Below are 14,257 nucleotides of genomic sequence, written 5' to 3'. Positions count from 1 at the left end.
AAATACAACAACATTATACACTGAAGTAATCCCAACTTTCGTAAGGACAGAGAAAGTGAAGTAAACGAGTCTAAGCAAAGAGTAAACAACCTACGAATGGATTTTGATTAACACATTCGAAATCATTCAACCCGCCCCACATTAATTTGTTGGCAAAAGATTCGGATTCGTACACTACTTTATGCTATAGACAATTACGCCATTTCCATCCAAGATAAATGATCATCTTGAGCAACAACATCGGAAATAAAACTTTCTGAAAACGTTCCTCTAACACTTCAGGAAGGCTGTTCAACATGTCAGCTGACCTCAAACTGGCGTAGCTGGCGAACGTAACGCCCACCTCTTCACCCTAATAACTGTCTCGCGTCTCCTTGGTTCTGCATGTTGTTGGTTCGCGCTGCATTCTGGGAGGCATGCCTGTTGCCAGGCGACTACAAACAAGCGTGGCTGTCTGAATGCCGCGAGGCGACTGGAAGGACTGGAAGTGCATCTCAGCCTTTAGAGACGCAGAGCCAGGCTCTGCGCTCTCTTTTCTGTATCGTGAGTGAGGAATTAAATTGCGATTTAAGTGGATCGAACACACTGGAGAAAAGAAGTAAAATCAGGTAAGTAAAGTCTAATACGTGAGGTGTCTTCCTTTATTCTGTGAAATATTTTAAATTGTTGGACACAGTTCTGGGGATCACGTCACGCGGGCACTCACGGGCACTACTGTACGCACGCAACATACGCCGTATACTACGCAGCAAGTATATACTGTCATATTAAAAGTTACTTAGTCAACGTAGGCGATTTTCTTTCGTGTGTTGGTAAAGGCTTCAAAAATGTCAAACCGTGAAAGGTATTTAGTCTGGTGACTGCTCTGAATAGTTTACCTTGCGCCGTTGGCATAGCCGGAACGTTGCATGTAGGCTGGCTGTGATTTTGTGCATCGGGTATATGACTATTACAGACAGCATTGGCATTTTGTTGGCACAAGTTATTTCCACCGGCCTTAAAATCTATTAACGGTTAATTCCTGTTTTATTATAATAATCGACACACCAACTGGCAATTGAAAATGGATCGATAGTCGAATAGCTGAATGATGATTCAGTTCACTACATGTCACTGTGATAATGGGACTTATTATTAATTGATTGATTAGGCAGCAAGGTGGTGCAGTGGTAGCGCAGCTGCCTAACAGCAAGGAGAACAGGGTTCTTGTCCTGAGTCTTTCCTGTGTGGAGTTTGCATGTTCTCCCTAAGTCTACAGGTATGTAGCTTACCTCCTGGTGCTCCAGTTTCCTTCCAAAGAAATGCAATTAAGTGGAATGACGATGCTAAACTCTCCCTAGTGTATAGTTGTGTTCCTCTGTCCAGGGGATTGTTCCACCCTTGTGCCCTTAAAAAATGGTATGGTATTTATTTAGGCTAAATAACCTATGTGTCTCCTTGTATCCTTGTATGTATTTTGGAAATGAACGATTATCCAGGGTGACACAGTGGCGCAGTGGGTAACGCTGCTGCCTCACAGTTAGGAGACCAGGTCCTCCCTGCATGGAGTTTGCATGTTCTCCCCGTGTCTGTGTGGGTTTCCTCAGGGTACTCTGGTTTCCTCCCACAGTCCAAAGACATGCAGGTTAGATGCATTGGCGATTCTAAATTGTCCCTAGTGTGTGCTTGGTGTGTGTGTGTACACTCTGCCCGGGGTTTGTTTCCTGCCTTGCACCCTGTGTTGGCTGGGTTTGGCTCCAGCAGACCCCCGTCACCCTGTAGTTAGGATATAGCGGGTTGGATAATGGATGGATGGATGGATGGATGGATGATTATCCAGTTCAATAATATAAAAATTAATTAACTTTCTTGTCATACTATGGGTGGGTAGATATGGTGACTATCAAAGAGTTTTTTTTTTAAATACCACATAGTGCCACATTTAGCTACATCAAGTAATAGTTTAATTTCCAAACACCACAAGTAATTGCACTTAATGTGACACATTGCATGGCTTCACTTGTATCCTAAATTGGCATCCTGAGGTGGTTTGTCATGTGGTGGGTGCAGCAATGTGCCGTATCAGTGCATGTTCTCAGTCTTTCTCTCTCTCTCTCTTTTGCTATTTCCACATTACTAAGTTTTTAATAAGTTGTACTTTGTGGCATGAAAAATATAACTATTTAAAAAGTGTTCGTTATACTCTTCCCAATGTGGAGTCATACAGTACATACTCTGGGAGACTGTGAGATTTTAAATCTTCAGTGCTGATGTAACACTCATCAGTTTACTGCAGGGGTCCTCAATCACAGTCATGGAGGGCCGCAGTGGCTGCAGGTTTTTCTTCCAACTGGTTTCCTAATTAGAACTTTAATTTAGCAGTTTATGTCAAGATTAAAGTTGACATTTCCACTTTATTCTCGACATTTCCACTTTAATTTTGCAGTTTATGTCGAGGTTAAAGTCAACGTTTCCACTTTGCTCTTCACATTTCCACTTTAATTTTGCAGTTTACGTCTAGGTTAAAGTCGACATTTCGACTTTAATTTTGCAGTTTATGTTGAGGTTAAAGTCGACATTTCCACTTTATTCTCGACATTTCCACTTTAATTTTGCAGTTTATGTCGAGGTTAAAGTCGACATTTCCACTTTATTCTCGACATTTCCACTTTAATTTTGCAGTTTATGTCGAGGTTAAAGTCGACATTTACACTTTAATTTTGCAGTTTATGTCGAGGTTAAAGTCGACATTTTCACTTTATTCTCGACATTTCCACTTTAATTTTGCAGTTTACGTCTAGGTTAAAGTCGACATTTCCACTTTATTCTCGACATTTCCACTTTAATTTTACAGTTTATGTCGAGGTTAAAGTCGATATTTTCACTTTATTCTCGACATTTCGACTTTAATTTTGCAGTTTATATCGAGGTTAAAGTCGACATTTCCACTTTAATTTTGCAGTTTATGTCGAGGTTAAAGTCGACATTTTCACTTTATTCTCGACATTTCGACTTTAATTTTGCAGTTTATATCGAGGTTAAAGTCGACATTTCCACTTTAATTTTGCAGTTTACGTCTAGATTAAAGTCGACATTTCCACTTTATTCTCGACATTTCCACTTTAATTTTGCAGTTTATGCTGAGGTTAAAGTCGACATTTCCACTTTAATTTTGCGGTTTATGTCGAGGTTAAAGTCGACATTTTCACTTTATTCTCGACATTTCGACTTTAATTTTGCAGTTTATATCGAGGTTAAAGTCGACATTTCCACTTTAATTTTGCAGTTTACGTCTAGGTTAAAGTCGACATTTCCACTTTATTCTCGACATTTCTACTTTAATTTTGCAGTTTACGTCTAGGTTAAAGTCGACATTTCCACTTTATTCTCGACATTTCCAGTTTAATTTAGCAGTTTATGTCGAGATTAAAGTTGACATGGCAAAGTTAAACTAGAGAAAGAAAAAACAAGGCTTTAAAGTGGAAATGTCGAGAATAAAGACTTTATTCTCAACATACACTTTTTTTTTCTTCACTGTGTCCGTATATACAGTATATTTTTTTCTTCTCTATGGCCCTAATATGCATCCGTACGACTGTGTCCCACCTTCCTCCTTTCCATCAAATCGGCCAACTCTCTTCCTTTCCCAGTCATTGTCCCAACATTCAGTGTCCCCACTGTTACCTTTAACTTACTCTTTTCTTTTCCCTCCCCTGTCTTCTTCTGGACTAGCCGGGACTGCTTTTGGCCTGGTAGCCCTCACTCTCTTTCCACAGGAGTCAGACGAGGCCCCTGTGCATCACCTATGGGGTGCGTCCTACCATTTTCCGAACCTGATGTGAGTAATTCCATCCGTAGTGTTTTGGCTAAAGTTTTACAGCCAGAAACCCTTCCTAAAACTAATCCTCTCTATTTCTCTGGGCTTGGGACCGGCACTAAGTTGGGCAGTGTGATAAACCCACGGCATCAGCAAGCCCCCAACTCCAACACAAACACACTTGTACAGTCCCAGGTTCAAATAATCAAAGGTTTTTATTTGAAATACCTCCCAATGTGACTCTAGCACAAGCACAAACATGGGTCTTCTTCTCCACAATACTTTCCTTCTGCCCTCCTCCACTCAAGTGTTGCTTCACTACCTCCCAGCTCCAACTCGCCTGAATAAGGGAGTGTGGTCCCTTTTATTACAGACCTGGGAGTCCTTCTGGTGCCAGGGCGACTGTCCGATGAAAGCACTTCCGGGTTGCATGTGTGGACTTTGAACCTGAACACAAACAGGCAGACACAGAATGCCCCAAAACACACACGTTTTAATTCTTCACAACACAATGCACACACAATATAGTGCCCAATTCACCCTCAATTCAGTCTCTTTCTCTTCGGACTTCCTTTCGCCACCTCCACTCCTCCCGTCGCAAGCTCCGTTCTCTGCCTCCTGACTCTGGCTCTCCGAATGGAGTGAGGCGGCCTCTCTTATACTTCACCCAGATGTTCTCCAGGTGCTTCCTAATGCTCTTCTGGCAGCACTTCCTGGTGTGGTGGAAGTGCTGCCATCCAGGGCTCTATAATTGTCCGGGCACCCCCTGGTGGTGACCACAGGCCCCAACAGGGATGAGCTTTCAAACTCAGATCCCATGGTCCCCATGCAGACCAGGGCAGCTGCCCTCTCGTGGCCCAAGGGAGGTATTGTCCCTCTTCCGGTCCTTCCAGGTATCCCGGCTAGGGCAGGATCCCCAGCCGTCCGCCACACATGGATGTCTAAAATAGGGAGCTTGTCTCCTTACAGCGCCCTCTTGTGGCACCCAGTGACAACCAGCAGGGCTGCCCTGCTGGTTTCCTACTGTGCACCGACCTCGGAGACTGCTGCCATCTAGCATGTTGAGGGAATAAAAAACCTCCATCAATGTCTTCTCATTTTAATGGGCTGTCCATCTACACTTTCCAGTCCTTCCTTCCAGGTCTGCTCCCTTTCCTGGCCAGGATGCCTGTCCAGCCCGTGTGGCATCTACAGCTGGTTCACCCCATCTAGTGTCTAAATCAGGGGTCCCTAACTCCAGTCCTGGAGGGCCCCAGTGGCTCAGGTTTTCATTCTAACCCTTTTCTTAACTACTGACCTGTTTTTGCTGCTAATTCACTTCTTGTACCTCCATTTTGATTGACTTGATTTTTGGAGATTTGTTCCCCTGATTTTCTTCTCTGTTCCTTTGAATTGTTTCATTTCTTTCCTTCAATGGCACCCAAACAAAAATAAAATGTGAAGCGAGTGAGCCAACAGAAGACCAACTAAGTCAGGGCCTCCAACTCCAACCAGTTGCTTAATTAGGCGCAGAGTCTCGTCGTTAATTAAACCCATTCTTTAATTCTATGGCTTGCTGCTGCTCTCATTGTGCAATAGCAGACATTTCCAAGATTGTTGATTTTCTCTTTTCTAAGAGCTCTGTGAAAATGTTTTGTGGACCTGAGCAGATCAACATTCCTGAGACCTTCATCTTTCTTTATTTTTAAATATTGTATGATGGTCATAGTTTGCTGGTCCTGTTTTGTCTCATTTTGTATCTCATGATTGCTTGGTTGCTGATTAAGAAAAAAGAAACAATGAAGGGGTCTGAGTCTTCAAGAGCAAGTCAATTAAAATGAATTTAAAAGAAGTTAATTAGCAACAGAAACAGGTCACTGATTAAGAAAAGGGTTAGAATGAAAACCTGCAACCACTGCGGCCCTCCAGGACCGGAGCTAGCGACCCCTGGTCTTGATGATACAGTCATATGAAAAAGTTTGTGAGCCCCTCTTAATTCTTTGGATGTTTGTTTCTCATTGGCTGAGCTTTCAAAGTAGCAACTTCCTTTTAATATCTGACATGCCTTATGGAAACAGTAGGATTTCAGCAGTGACATTAAGTTTATTGAACTAACAGAAAATATGCAATATGCATCATAACAAAATTAGACAGGTGCATAAATATGGTCACCCAACAGAGATATGACATCAATACTCAGTTGAGCCTCCTTTTGCTAATCTAACATCCTCTAGACGCTGTCCTTCTATAGCCTTTGAGGAGTGTCTGGATTCTGGATGGAGGTATTTCTGACCATTCTTCATACAAAATCTCTCCAGTTCAGTTCAATTTGATGGACAGCCTGCTTCAAATCATCCCAGAGATTTTCAATGATATTCAAGTCAGGGGACTGCGACGGCCATTCCAGAACATTGTACTTCTCCCTCTGCATGAATGACTTTGTAGACTTCCAACTGTGTTTTGGGTCATTGTCTTGTTGGAATATCCAACCCCTGCGTCACTTCAACTTTGTGACTGATGTTTGAACATTATCCTGAAGAATGTGTTGATATTGGGTTGAATTCATCTGACCCTCGACTTTAACAAGGGCCCCAGTCCCTGAAGTAGCCACACAGCCCCACAGCATGATGGAACCTCCACCAAATTTGACAGTAGGTAGCAGGTGTTTTTCTTGGAATGCGGTTTTCTTCTTCCGCCATGCAAAGTGCTTTTTGTTTTGACCAAATAACTCAATTTTTGCCTCATCAGTCCAAAGCACTTTGTTCCAAAATTAATCTGGCTTGTCTAAATGAGCATTGGCATACAACAAGCGACTCTGTTTGTGGCGTGAGTGCAGAAAGGGCTTCTTTCTCATCACCCTGCCATACAGATGTTTGAATTGTAGAATGATGTACAGATACACCATCTGCAGCAAGATGTTCTTGCAGGTCTTTGGAGGTGATCTGTGGGTTGTCTGTCACCATTCTCACAATCCTGCTCATATGCCACTCCTGTATTTTTCTTGGCCTGCCAGAACTGCTGGGTTTAACAGCAACTGTGCCTGTGGCCTTCCATGTCCTGATTCCATTCCTTACAGTTGAAACTGACAGTTTAAACCTCTGAGATGGCTTTTTGTAGCCTTCCCCTAAACCAGGAGACTCAACAATCTTTGTTTTCAGATCTTTAGAGAGTTGCTTTGAGGATCCCATGCTGTTACTCTTCAGAGGAGAGTCAAAGGGAAGGAAGCACAACTTGTAATTGTATTGAAAATACCTTTTCTCATGATTGTCTATGAAGTTCAAGGCTTAATGAGCTCATCACACCAAGTAATCAGCATTGAGCAGTGACAGGCATTCAAATCTGCAGAATTACAAGGGGACCCACATTTGTGCACAGCCAGTTTTTCACATTTGATTTAATTTCACACAACTAAATACTGCGTTGCTAAAAATCTTTGTTCAGAAAACACCGCAGTACTCAGATGTTCCTAGGAAATGAAAGACATACCACTGTTATCTTTTTTGTTGAAAGGAGAGTCAATTATTATGCAGGCTGAGAAGGGATCCAGACCTTTTTCATATGATTGTATTAAATGAGTGCAGTCTCCTACGAATAAACAGTCAGCTCTGCCCTTTCTTAAATAGTTCCCTTATGTTAAGAGACAAATCTAGCCTGTCATTTATGTGGACCCCCAAGTACTTGTAGCAATGCACCATCTTTACATCCACTCCCACCGGTTTGGTGTGGCAAAAGTCAATAAGCAGTTCCTTGGTTTTGGTGATTTTAATTTGCATTCAGTTCTTTATGTACCAAGAAACAAAGCCTGTCTCCTCTCTTCTGTCTCATCCCCCTTATCAATACACCCCGGAATTGCAGAGTCATCTGAGAAATTCTGAATGCGACACGACCTAATGTTATATTTAAAGTCTGAGGTGTACAGAATGAAGAGAAAAGCAGACAGGCCTGTTCGTCGTGGTGCTCCGGTGTTACTCACGCAGTCCTTGAGCCTCTCAAACTGCAGTCTGCCTGACAGGACACCATCGGCTCCTCCACATCAACGTCAAGAGTATTTATTGTCATTTCATCCATATACAGTAGTACAGCATACAGTGAAATGAAACAACGTTCCTCCAGGACCATGGTGCAACATAAAACACAGGACAACGAAGAATCCACAACACATAACATAAAGACACATAATATATAACAAGGTGCATGTGAGTCAAATGTGCAACCATGTGCAACACTGCAGAACAGAACACATATATCAGATATCAGTCTGGTCCATGAGTGTTCAGGAGTCTGACTGCTTGGGGGAAGAAACTGTTCCACATTCTGGAGGTGAGGGCCCAAATGCTTTGGTACCTTTTTCCCAATGGCAGGGGTGTAAACAGTGAATGAGAGAGGTGTGTTGGATCATTCACAATGCTGGTGGCTTTGCGGATGCAGAGTGTGGTGTAAATGTCCATGATGGAGGGAAGAGAGACACCGATGATCTTCTCAGCTGTCTTCACTATCTGTTGTAGGGCTTTGCGATCCCTGACCGTGCAATTTCCAAACCAGACAGTGATGCAGTTGCTCAGGATGCTCTCTATGGTTCCTCTGTAGAATGTTGTTAGAGTAGCTGGTGGAAGATGGGCTTTCCTCAGCCTACGCGGAAAGTAGAGCTGCTGCTGGGATTTCTTGGCTAAAGAGCTGGTGTTGTGGGACCAGGTGAGGTTCTCTGCCAGGTGGACACCCAGGAATTTGGTGCTATTGACGACCTCCACAGTTGAGCCGTCAATGTTCAGTGGCAGTGGCACCTGCATATCTCTGAATTTACACCTGGCTTGAAGGTATTGAAGGCACTAATGATACAAAAAACCATAATCCTCACATGTGCCACCAGCTTTGTCCAGGTGAGAATAAGCCTTGTGGAGCAGAGAGATAACCACATTCTCCACTCCAGTCTTTGTCTGATAGGCAAACTGCAGTGGGTCCAGGTGGTCTACCACCAGAGGTCTCCTATAGTCCAGGACCAGCCTCTCAAAGGTCTTCATGATGTGAGACACAAATGCCATTGGTCTGAAGTCATCAGGTGAAGATTCTTTGGAACAGGAAATCTATTTGAAATATAGCCCTAAAACACTACTTTGTTTTTAAATAAGAAGCTCAGAAAAAGAACCCAATTTTCCCCCTTGGACACCAATCAATAATAAGTCAATTAAACGGGAAAGCTGCAGACCTGGCAACACTGTGTGTATGGCAGGCACATTCCGTAACAATTTAGAAAATGAACCCCTGGTGTAAGGCGCAGTGGGTAGCGCTGCTGCCTTGCAGTAAGGAGACCCGGGTTCGCTTCCCAGGTCCTCCCTGCGTGGAGTTTACATGTTCTTCCCGTGTCTGCGTGGGTTTCCTCCCACAGTCCAAAGACATGCAGGTTAGGTACACTGGCGATCCTAAATTGTCCTTAGTGTGTGCTTGGTGTGTGGGTGTGTGTGCCCTGCTCTTGTTCCTGCCTTGCACCCTGTGTTGGTTGGGATTGGCTCCAGTGGACCCCCCGTGACCCTGTGTTAGGATATAGCGGGTTGGGAAATGACTGACTGACCCCTGGTGTAACATTCAGGTGCATTCAAGGATTGTGCAGGCACCGTAGCCCTCAATGGACTGATTTCAGGAACAGGGGTACAGAGCTCCAGTCCTGGAGGTCCGTAGTGGCTGCAGGTTTTTGCTGTAACCAGTTCCTTAATTAGAACCAGTTTATATACTAATAAAGCAATATATATTTTTTTTAATTTGGCTTAATTTTAGTCAACTTTGTTACAATTCAGAATGTTAGTTTCAAACTGCTGCATTTAGTTTTTAATTGCTGCCTATTTTCTTAATTAGCCATTAGTTAAATGTGAGCTGCAAATGACAAAGGAACCCCCGGCTCTCCAGCTAACGTGCGCATGCATCATGAAGTATCTGTGGTAATAAACGGTTTTGAAATAAATTTGAGAGAAGGGAAGGACCAAGACGTACACATCTGTCCCACATCAGGAAACATACGGATAGTGTTCTCAGAAAAAATAATATAAAAAAAAGATTTTTAAGTGATTAAATTTTATTCAAAAACGCACAAAAAAGTCAGTCATTTTCCAACCCGCTATATCCTAACACAGGGTCATGGGGGTCTGCTGGTAAAAAAAAATGTTTTTTTCTTGTACTAAGATTTTGTCAGTCATATCTGACTAAAAAGGAATAGAATAGAATAGAATACCTTTCATTGTCACTATACACATGTACAATGAGATTAAAAGCAGCTCCTCCAGTGCAGACATACTGTATATGTAGAACACAACAAACAAATAAACAAATGGTGCAAAATGTTGCAAAAAAAAGTTCTGCAACGCTATATACATATGGAAAGAATAAATAACTATTGCACTACTGGGTTATTGCACATTATTTAAATATTGCACAATAATGATGATCATGTGCAGTGAGTAGTAGATATTGGACCCTGAGAGTAATGATATTGTACAGTATACAGATATTACACAGTTATTATCAGTACCATTTAGATATTGGATATTGCACAGTTGATGGATAGAAGGAAGTCCAGGGGTTGGGGGGTTAGACTGTGTAGTCAGTGCCCGTGTGAGTTTAGAATGGTTATGGCTTTTGGGAAAAAACTGTTCTCGAGTCTGTTTGTCCTTGTTGTGATGCACTTGTAGCGCCTCCCTGAGGGCAGCAGGTCAAACAGATCAGAGCCAGGGTGGGAGCTGTCCTTGATGATGTTTTTTGCTCTGCTGAGGCAGCAGGAGGTTTAAATGTCCATCAAGGAGGGGAGAGGGCAGCCGATGATCTTCTGTGCTGCCTTTACTACTCTCTGAAGCCTCTCTCTGTCTGCCATGGTGCAGCTGCCGTACCATACTGTGATACAGTACGTCAGCAGGCTCTCGATGGACAAGCAGTAGAAGGTCAGTAGCCGTTTGGAGTCCAGGTTGTGCTTTCTGTGGACCCTCTGGAAGTGTAACCGCTGCTGAGCCTTCTTGATGACTGCTGTGATGTTTTCTGTCCAGGAGATGTCAGCGGAGATAAGGACGCAGAGAAACCGGAAGGGCAAAATAGTAATGAAATGGTAGGGCACACATGAAAGAATAAATTTAATTAAATTAAATTGCATAGATTCATTAAAGTGAAATTTCTAACCAGCTTATCTATGGAAAGAAAATGACTCATCAAAAGTTGATCAAAGTATGTAGGACGATGGTTATAATTGGAAATGTTTTCTAGTTTCTAGTTTTTTTACATCTTTTGAGGAATCTATGCATGCTAACCACTTGACTAACACTGCTAATTCATATATGTGTGTGTTGACTAAAAGTACTATCTCTCTCTATATATAAAATCCAACGTCTGTCTGTCTGTCTGTCCGCTTTTCACGATAGAACTACTTAACGGATTTAGATCGGGTTTTTTCTAGAATTTGCTTGAACACTCCAGTTGATTTAGTTAGATAGATAGATAGATAGATAGATAGATAGATAGATAGATAGATAGATAGATAGATAGATAGATAGATAGATAGATAGATAGATAGATATGAAAGGCACTATATAATAGATAGATAGATATGAAAGGTGCTATATAATAGATAGATAGACCCCCCCTCCCCCCCTGGGTGGAATTGAAGAGTCACATAGTTTGTGGGAGGAACGATCTCCTCAGTCTGTCAGTGGAGCAGGACGGTGACAGCAGTCTGTTGCTGAAGCTGCTCCTCTGTCTGGAGATGATCCTGTTTAGTGGATGCAGTGGACTCTCCATGATTGACAGGAGTCTGCTCAGCGCCCATCGCTCTACCACGGATGTCAACCTGACCAGCTCTATACATTAGAGCCTGCCTTCCTCACCAGTTTGTCCAGGTGTGAGGCATCTTTCTTTTTAATGCTGCCTCCCCAGCACACCACTGCGTAGAAGAGGGCGCTCGCCACAACCGTCTGGTAGAACATCTGCAGCATCTTATTGCAGATGTTGAAGGGCGCCAGCCTTCTAAGGAAGTATAGTCAGCTCTGTCCTCTCTTGCATCAGTATTGGCAGTCCAGTCCAGTTTATCATCCAGCTGCACTCCCAGGTATTTATAGGTCTGCACCCTCTGCACACAGTCACCTCTGATGATCACAGGGTCCATGAGGGGTCTGGGCCTCCTAAAATCCACCACCAGCTCCTTGGTTTTGCTGGTGTTTAGTTGTAGGAGGTTTGAGTCGCACCATTTAACAAAGTCCTTGATTAGGTTCCTATACTCCTCCTCCTGCCTGATCTTGTGACTTCTCTCATTCCGCTATGTATCAGAGTTGGCTTGTGGTACCGATTTAATAGCACAGATCCGAGTGAGATGCAGCGGGCAGAGGGAAGAGGGGTGGGGCCCTCCTCACTCACGCGCCAGCCTCGGGGCGTATCTTATATCCGTTTAGCTAACGAACGAGAGAACTACTTCATGAATTTAAATTGGGCTTTTTTTCTAGAATTTGCTTAAACATTCCGGTTGATTTTACGACTTCTCTCATTGCGTTAAGAATCAAAAGATCGCTTGCAGGAGTGACAATTTCGTGCTAATCCGAGACAGAGGCTCCGGGCTGAGATAAGGGGGAAGCATGACGTCAGGAGTGAGGAGCCAGGCAGGGCCCTCCTCACTGTCCTGTTTCACTAATACGTGGGCAGAGCTGCAGGGGATGGCTAGTGTAAATATATATATTCACGTCATTCGTAGTCAGTGTCACAATCTGATTGTATGGGTGGTTACCTACCAGGTTGTGGTTGGCCAGTAAGTCTGCTAACATCCGCCACGGTGCCCTCAGTTGTGAGAAGAAGATCATAGAATGGTTGAAATAGTTTACTGACAAATAATGCAAAGAGTACGCGACACGTGTTTCGCCCTATATATATACATATATCTATCTATATTCACGGCATTCGTAGTCTGTGTCACAATCTGATTGTATGGGTGGTTACCTACCAGGTAACGCTTGTGGTTGGCCAGCAATCTGCTAACATTAAACTATTTCAACCATTCTATGATCTGCTCCTCACAAACTGAGGGCACCGTGGCGGATGTTAGCAGATTGCTGGCCAACCACAACCTGGTAGGTAACCACCCATACAATCAGATTGTGACACAGACTACGAATGCCGTGAATGTAATTACCCCGATCTACATGCTGTCAAATAAACGAACCACACGCCGTGGCGCAACGTTAGGGGCATCGCCTCTGGCGCTGACGTCCGAGGTTCAATTCCCGAGAGGGAGTGCAGTGGAGTGTGTACGCCTGATGAGCCCAGAATGAGGGCGAAACACGTGTCGTGTACTCTTTGCATTTATTTGACAGTAAACTATTTCAACCATATACATATATATATATATATATATATATATATATATAGGATGCTAGGGGACACTGTTGCCTCATGAAACCCAGCAGACAGATGTTCAGGACACCTGTATAAAAGCACCAAGTAGAATTTTAATTCTTTTCTTGAATAAAGTGCACAAAGCACCACAATCGCCACAATTCAGCAATACAAATAATCAATAATACAATAATCCTCCACTCCCAGCACCTCCGTCACACACCCTCCCAACTCCGGCTCCGCTTGCTAGGTCTCGAACTGTCCTTTATATATTCCTTGACCCGGAAGTGCTCCTTCTCTTCTTCTGGGTCAAACGCCACATCATCAGTCCTCAAGCATCCCGGAAGTACTGTGGGCTTCAGTCCTCGTGACTCCGAAGTACTTCCGGGTTGTAGGAAAAGTAGGAGTCCCCAGGTCCTTTATGAGCACCGAACAGGGCTGAGAAAATGGACTCCATGTCCTATGATGCCCTGAGGGAGTCCAGGGTACAGTTACCGTCTAGGGAAGCTGCTACCTAGCGTCCTGGGAGAGGCAGTGTCCTGGAAAGGCTGCCCTTCTCCATTCTTCCCATTCTGGGACGTTCCAGTTGGATTGAGCTGCCGGCCGTCTCTCACCATATATATATATATATATATATATATATATATATATATATATATATATATATATATATATATATATATATCCATCCATTTTCCAACCCGCTGAATCTGAACACAGGGTCACGGGGGTCTGCTGGAGCCAATCCCAGCCAACACAGGACACTAGGCAGGAACCAATCCCGGGCAGGGTGCCAACTCACCGCAGGACACACACAAACACACTAGGGCCAATTTAGAATCGCCAATCCACCTAACCTGCATGTCTTTGGACTGTGGGAGGCAATCCACGCAGACACGGGGAGAACATGCAAACTCCACGCAGGGAGGACCCGGGAAGCGAACCCAGGTCTCTTAACTGCGAGGCAGCAGCGCTACCCACTGCGCTACTGTGCCGCCCATATACTGTATGTATATAGTGGCTGGGGGCTGTGCCCAGCTGGGACACCAAGAAGGACCGGGAGAGGGACTATGCCACGAGAGGGCAGCCGTCCTGGTTTGTGTGGATGCCACGGGAAATGAGCATGGAAGC

The 14,257-nt window shown here is 43.7% G+C and overlaps 1 protein-coding gene across 1 annotated transcript in view; it reads left to right on the top strand.

Annotated features, from left to right (window-relative positions):
• The first annotated feature begins 460 nt into the window (after window positions 1-460).
• Window positions 461-14,257, top strand: part of dnah6 (dynein, axonemal, heavy chain 6) — a 439,386-nt gene continuing 425,589 nt past the window's right edge. The window contains exon 1 of the mRNA XM_051929949.1: window positions 461-608. The gene's annotated coding sequence lies outside the window, so the exon portion shown is untranslated. The remainder of the gene's footprint in view (window positions 609-14,257) is intronic.

This window comes from Erpetoichthys calabaricus, chromosome 7 (assembly GCF_900747795.2).
Source record: "Erpetoichthys calabaricus chromosome 7, fErpCal1.3, whole genome shotgun sequence".
NCBI lineage: Eukaryota > Metazoa > Chordata > Cladistia > Polypteriformes > Polypteridae > Erpetoichthys > Erpetoichthys calabaricus.
The sequence above is the reverse complement of the archived record's forward strand: the minus strand, read 5'-3'. Positions and strand labels throughout refer to the sequence as shown.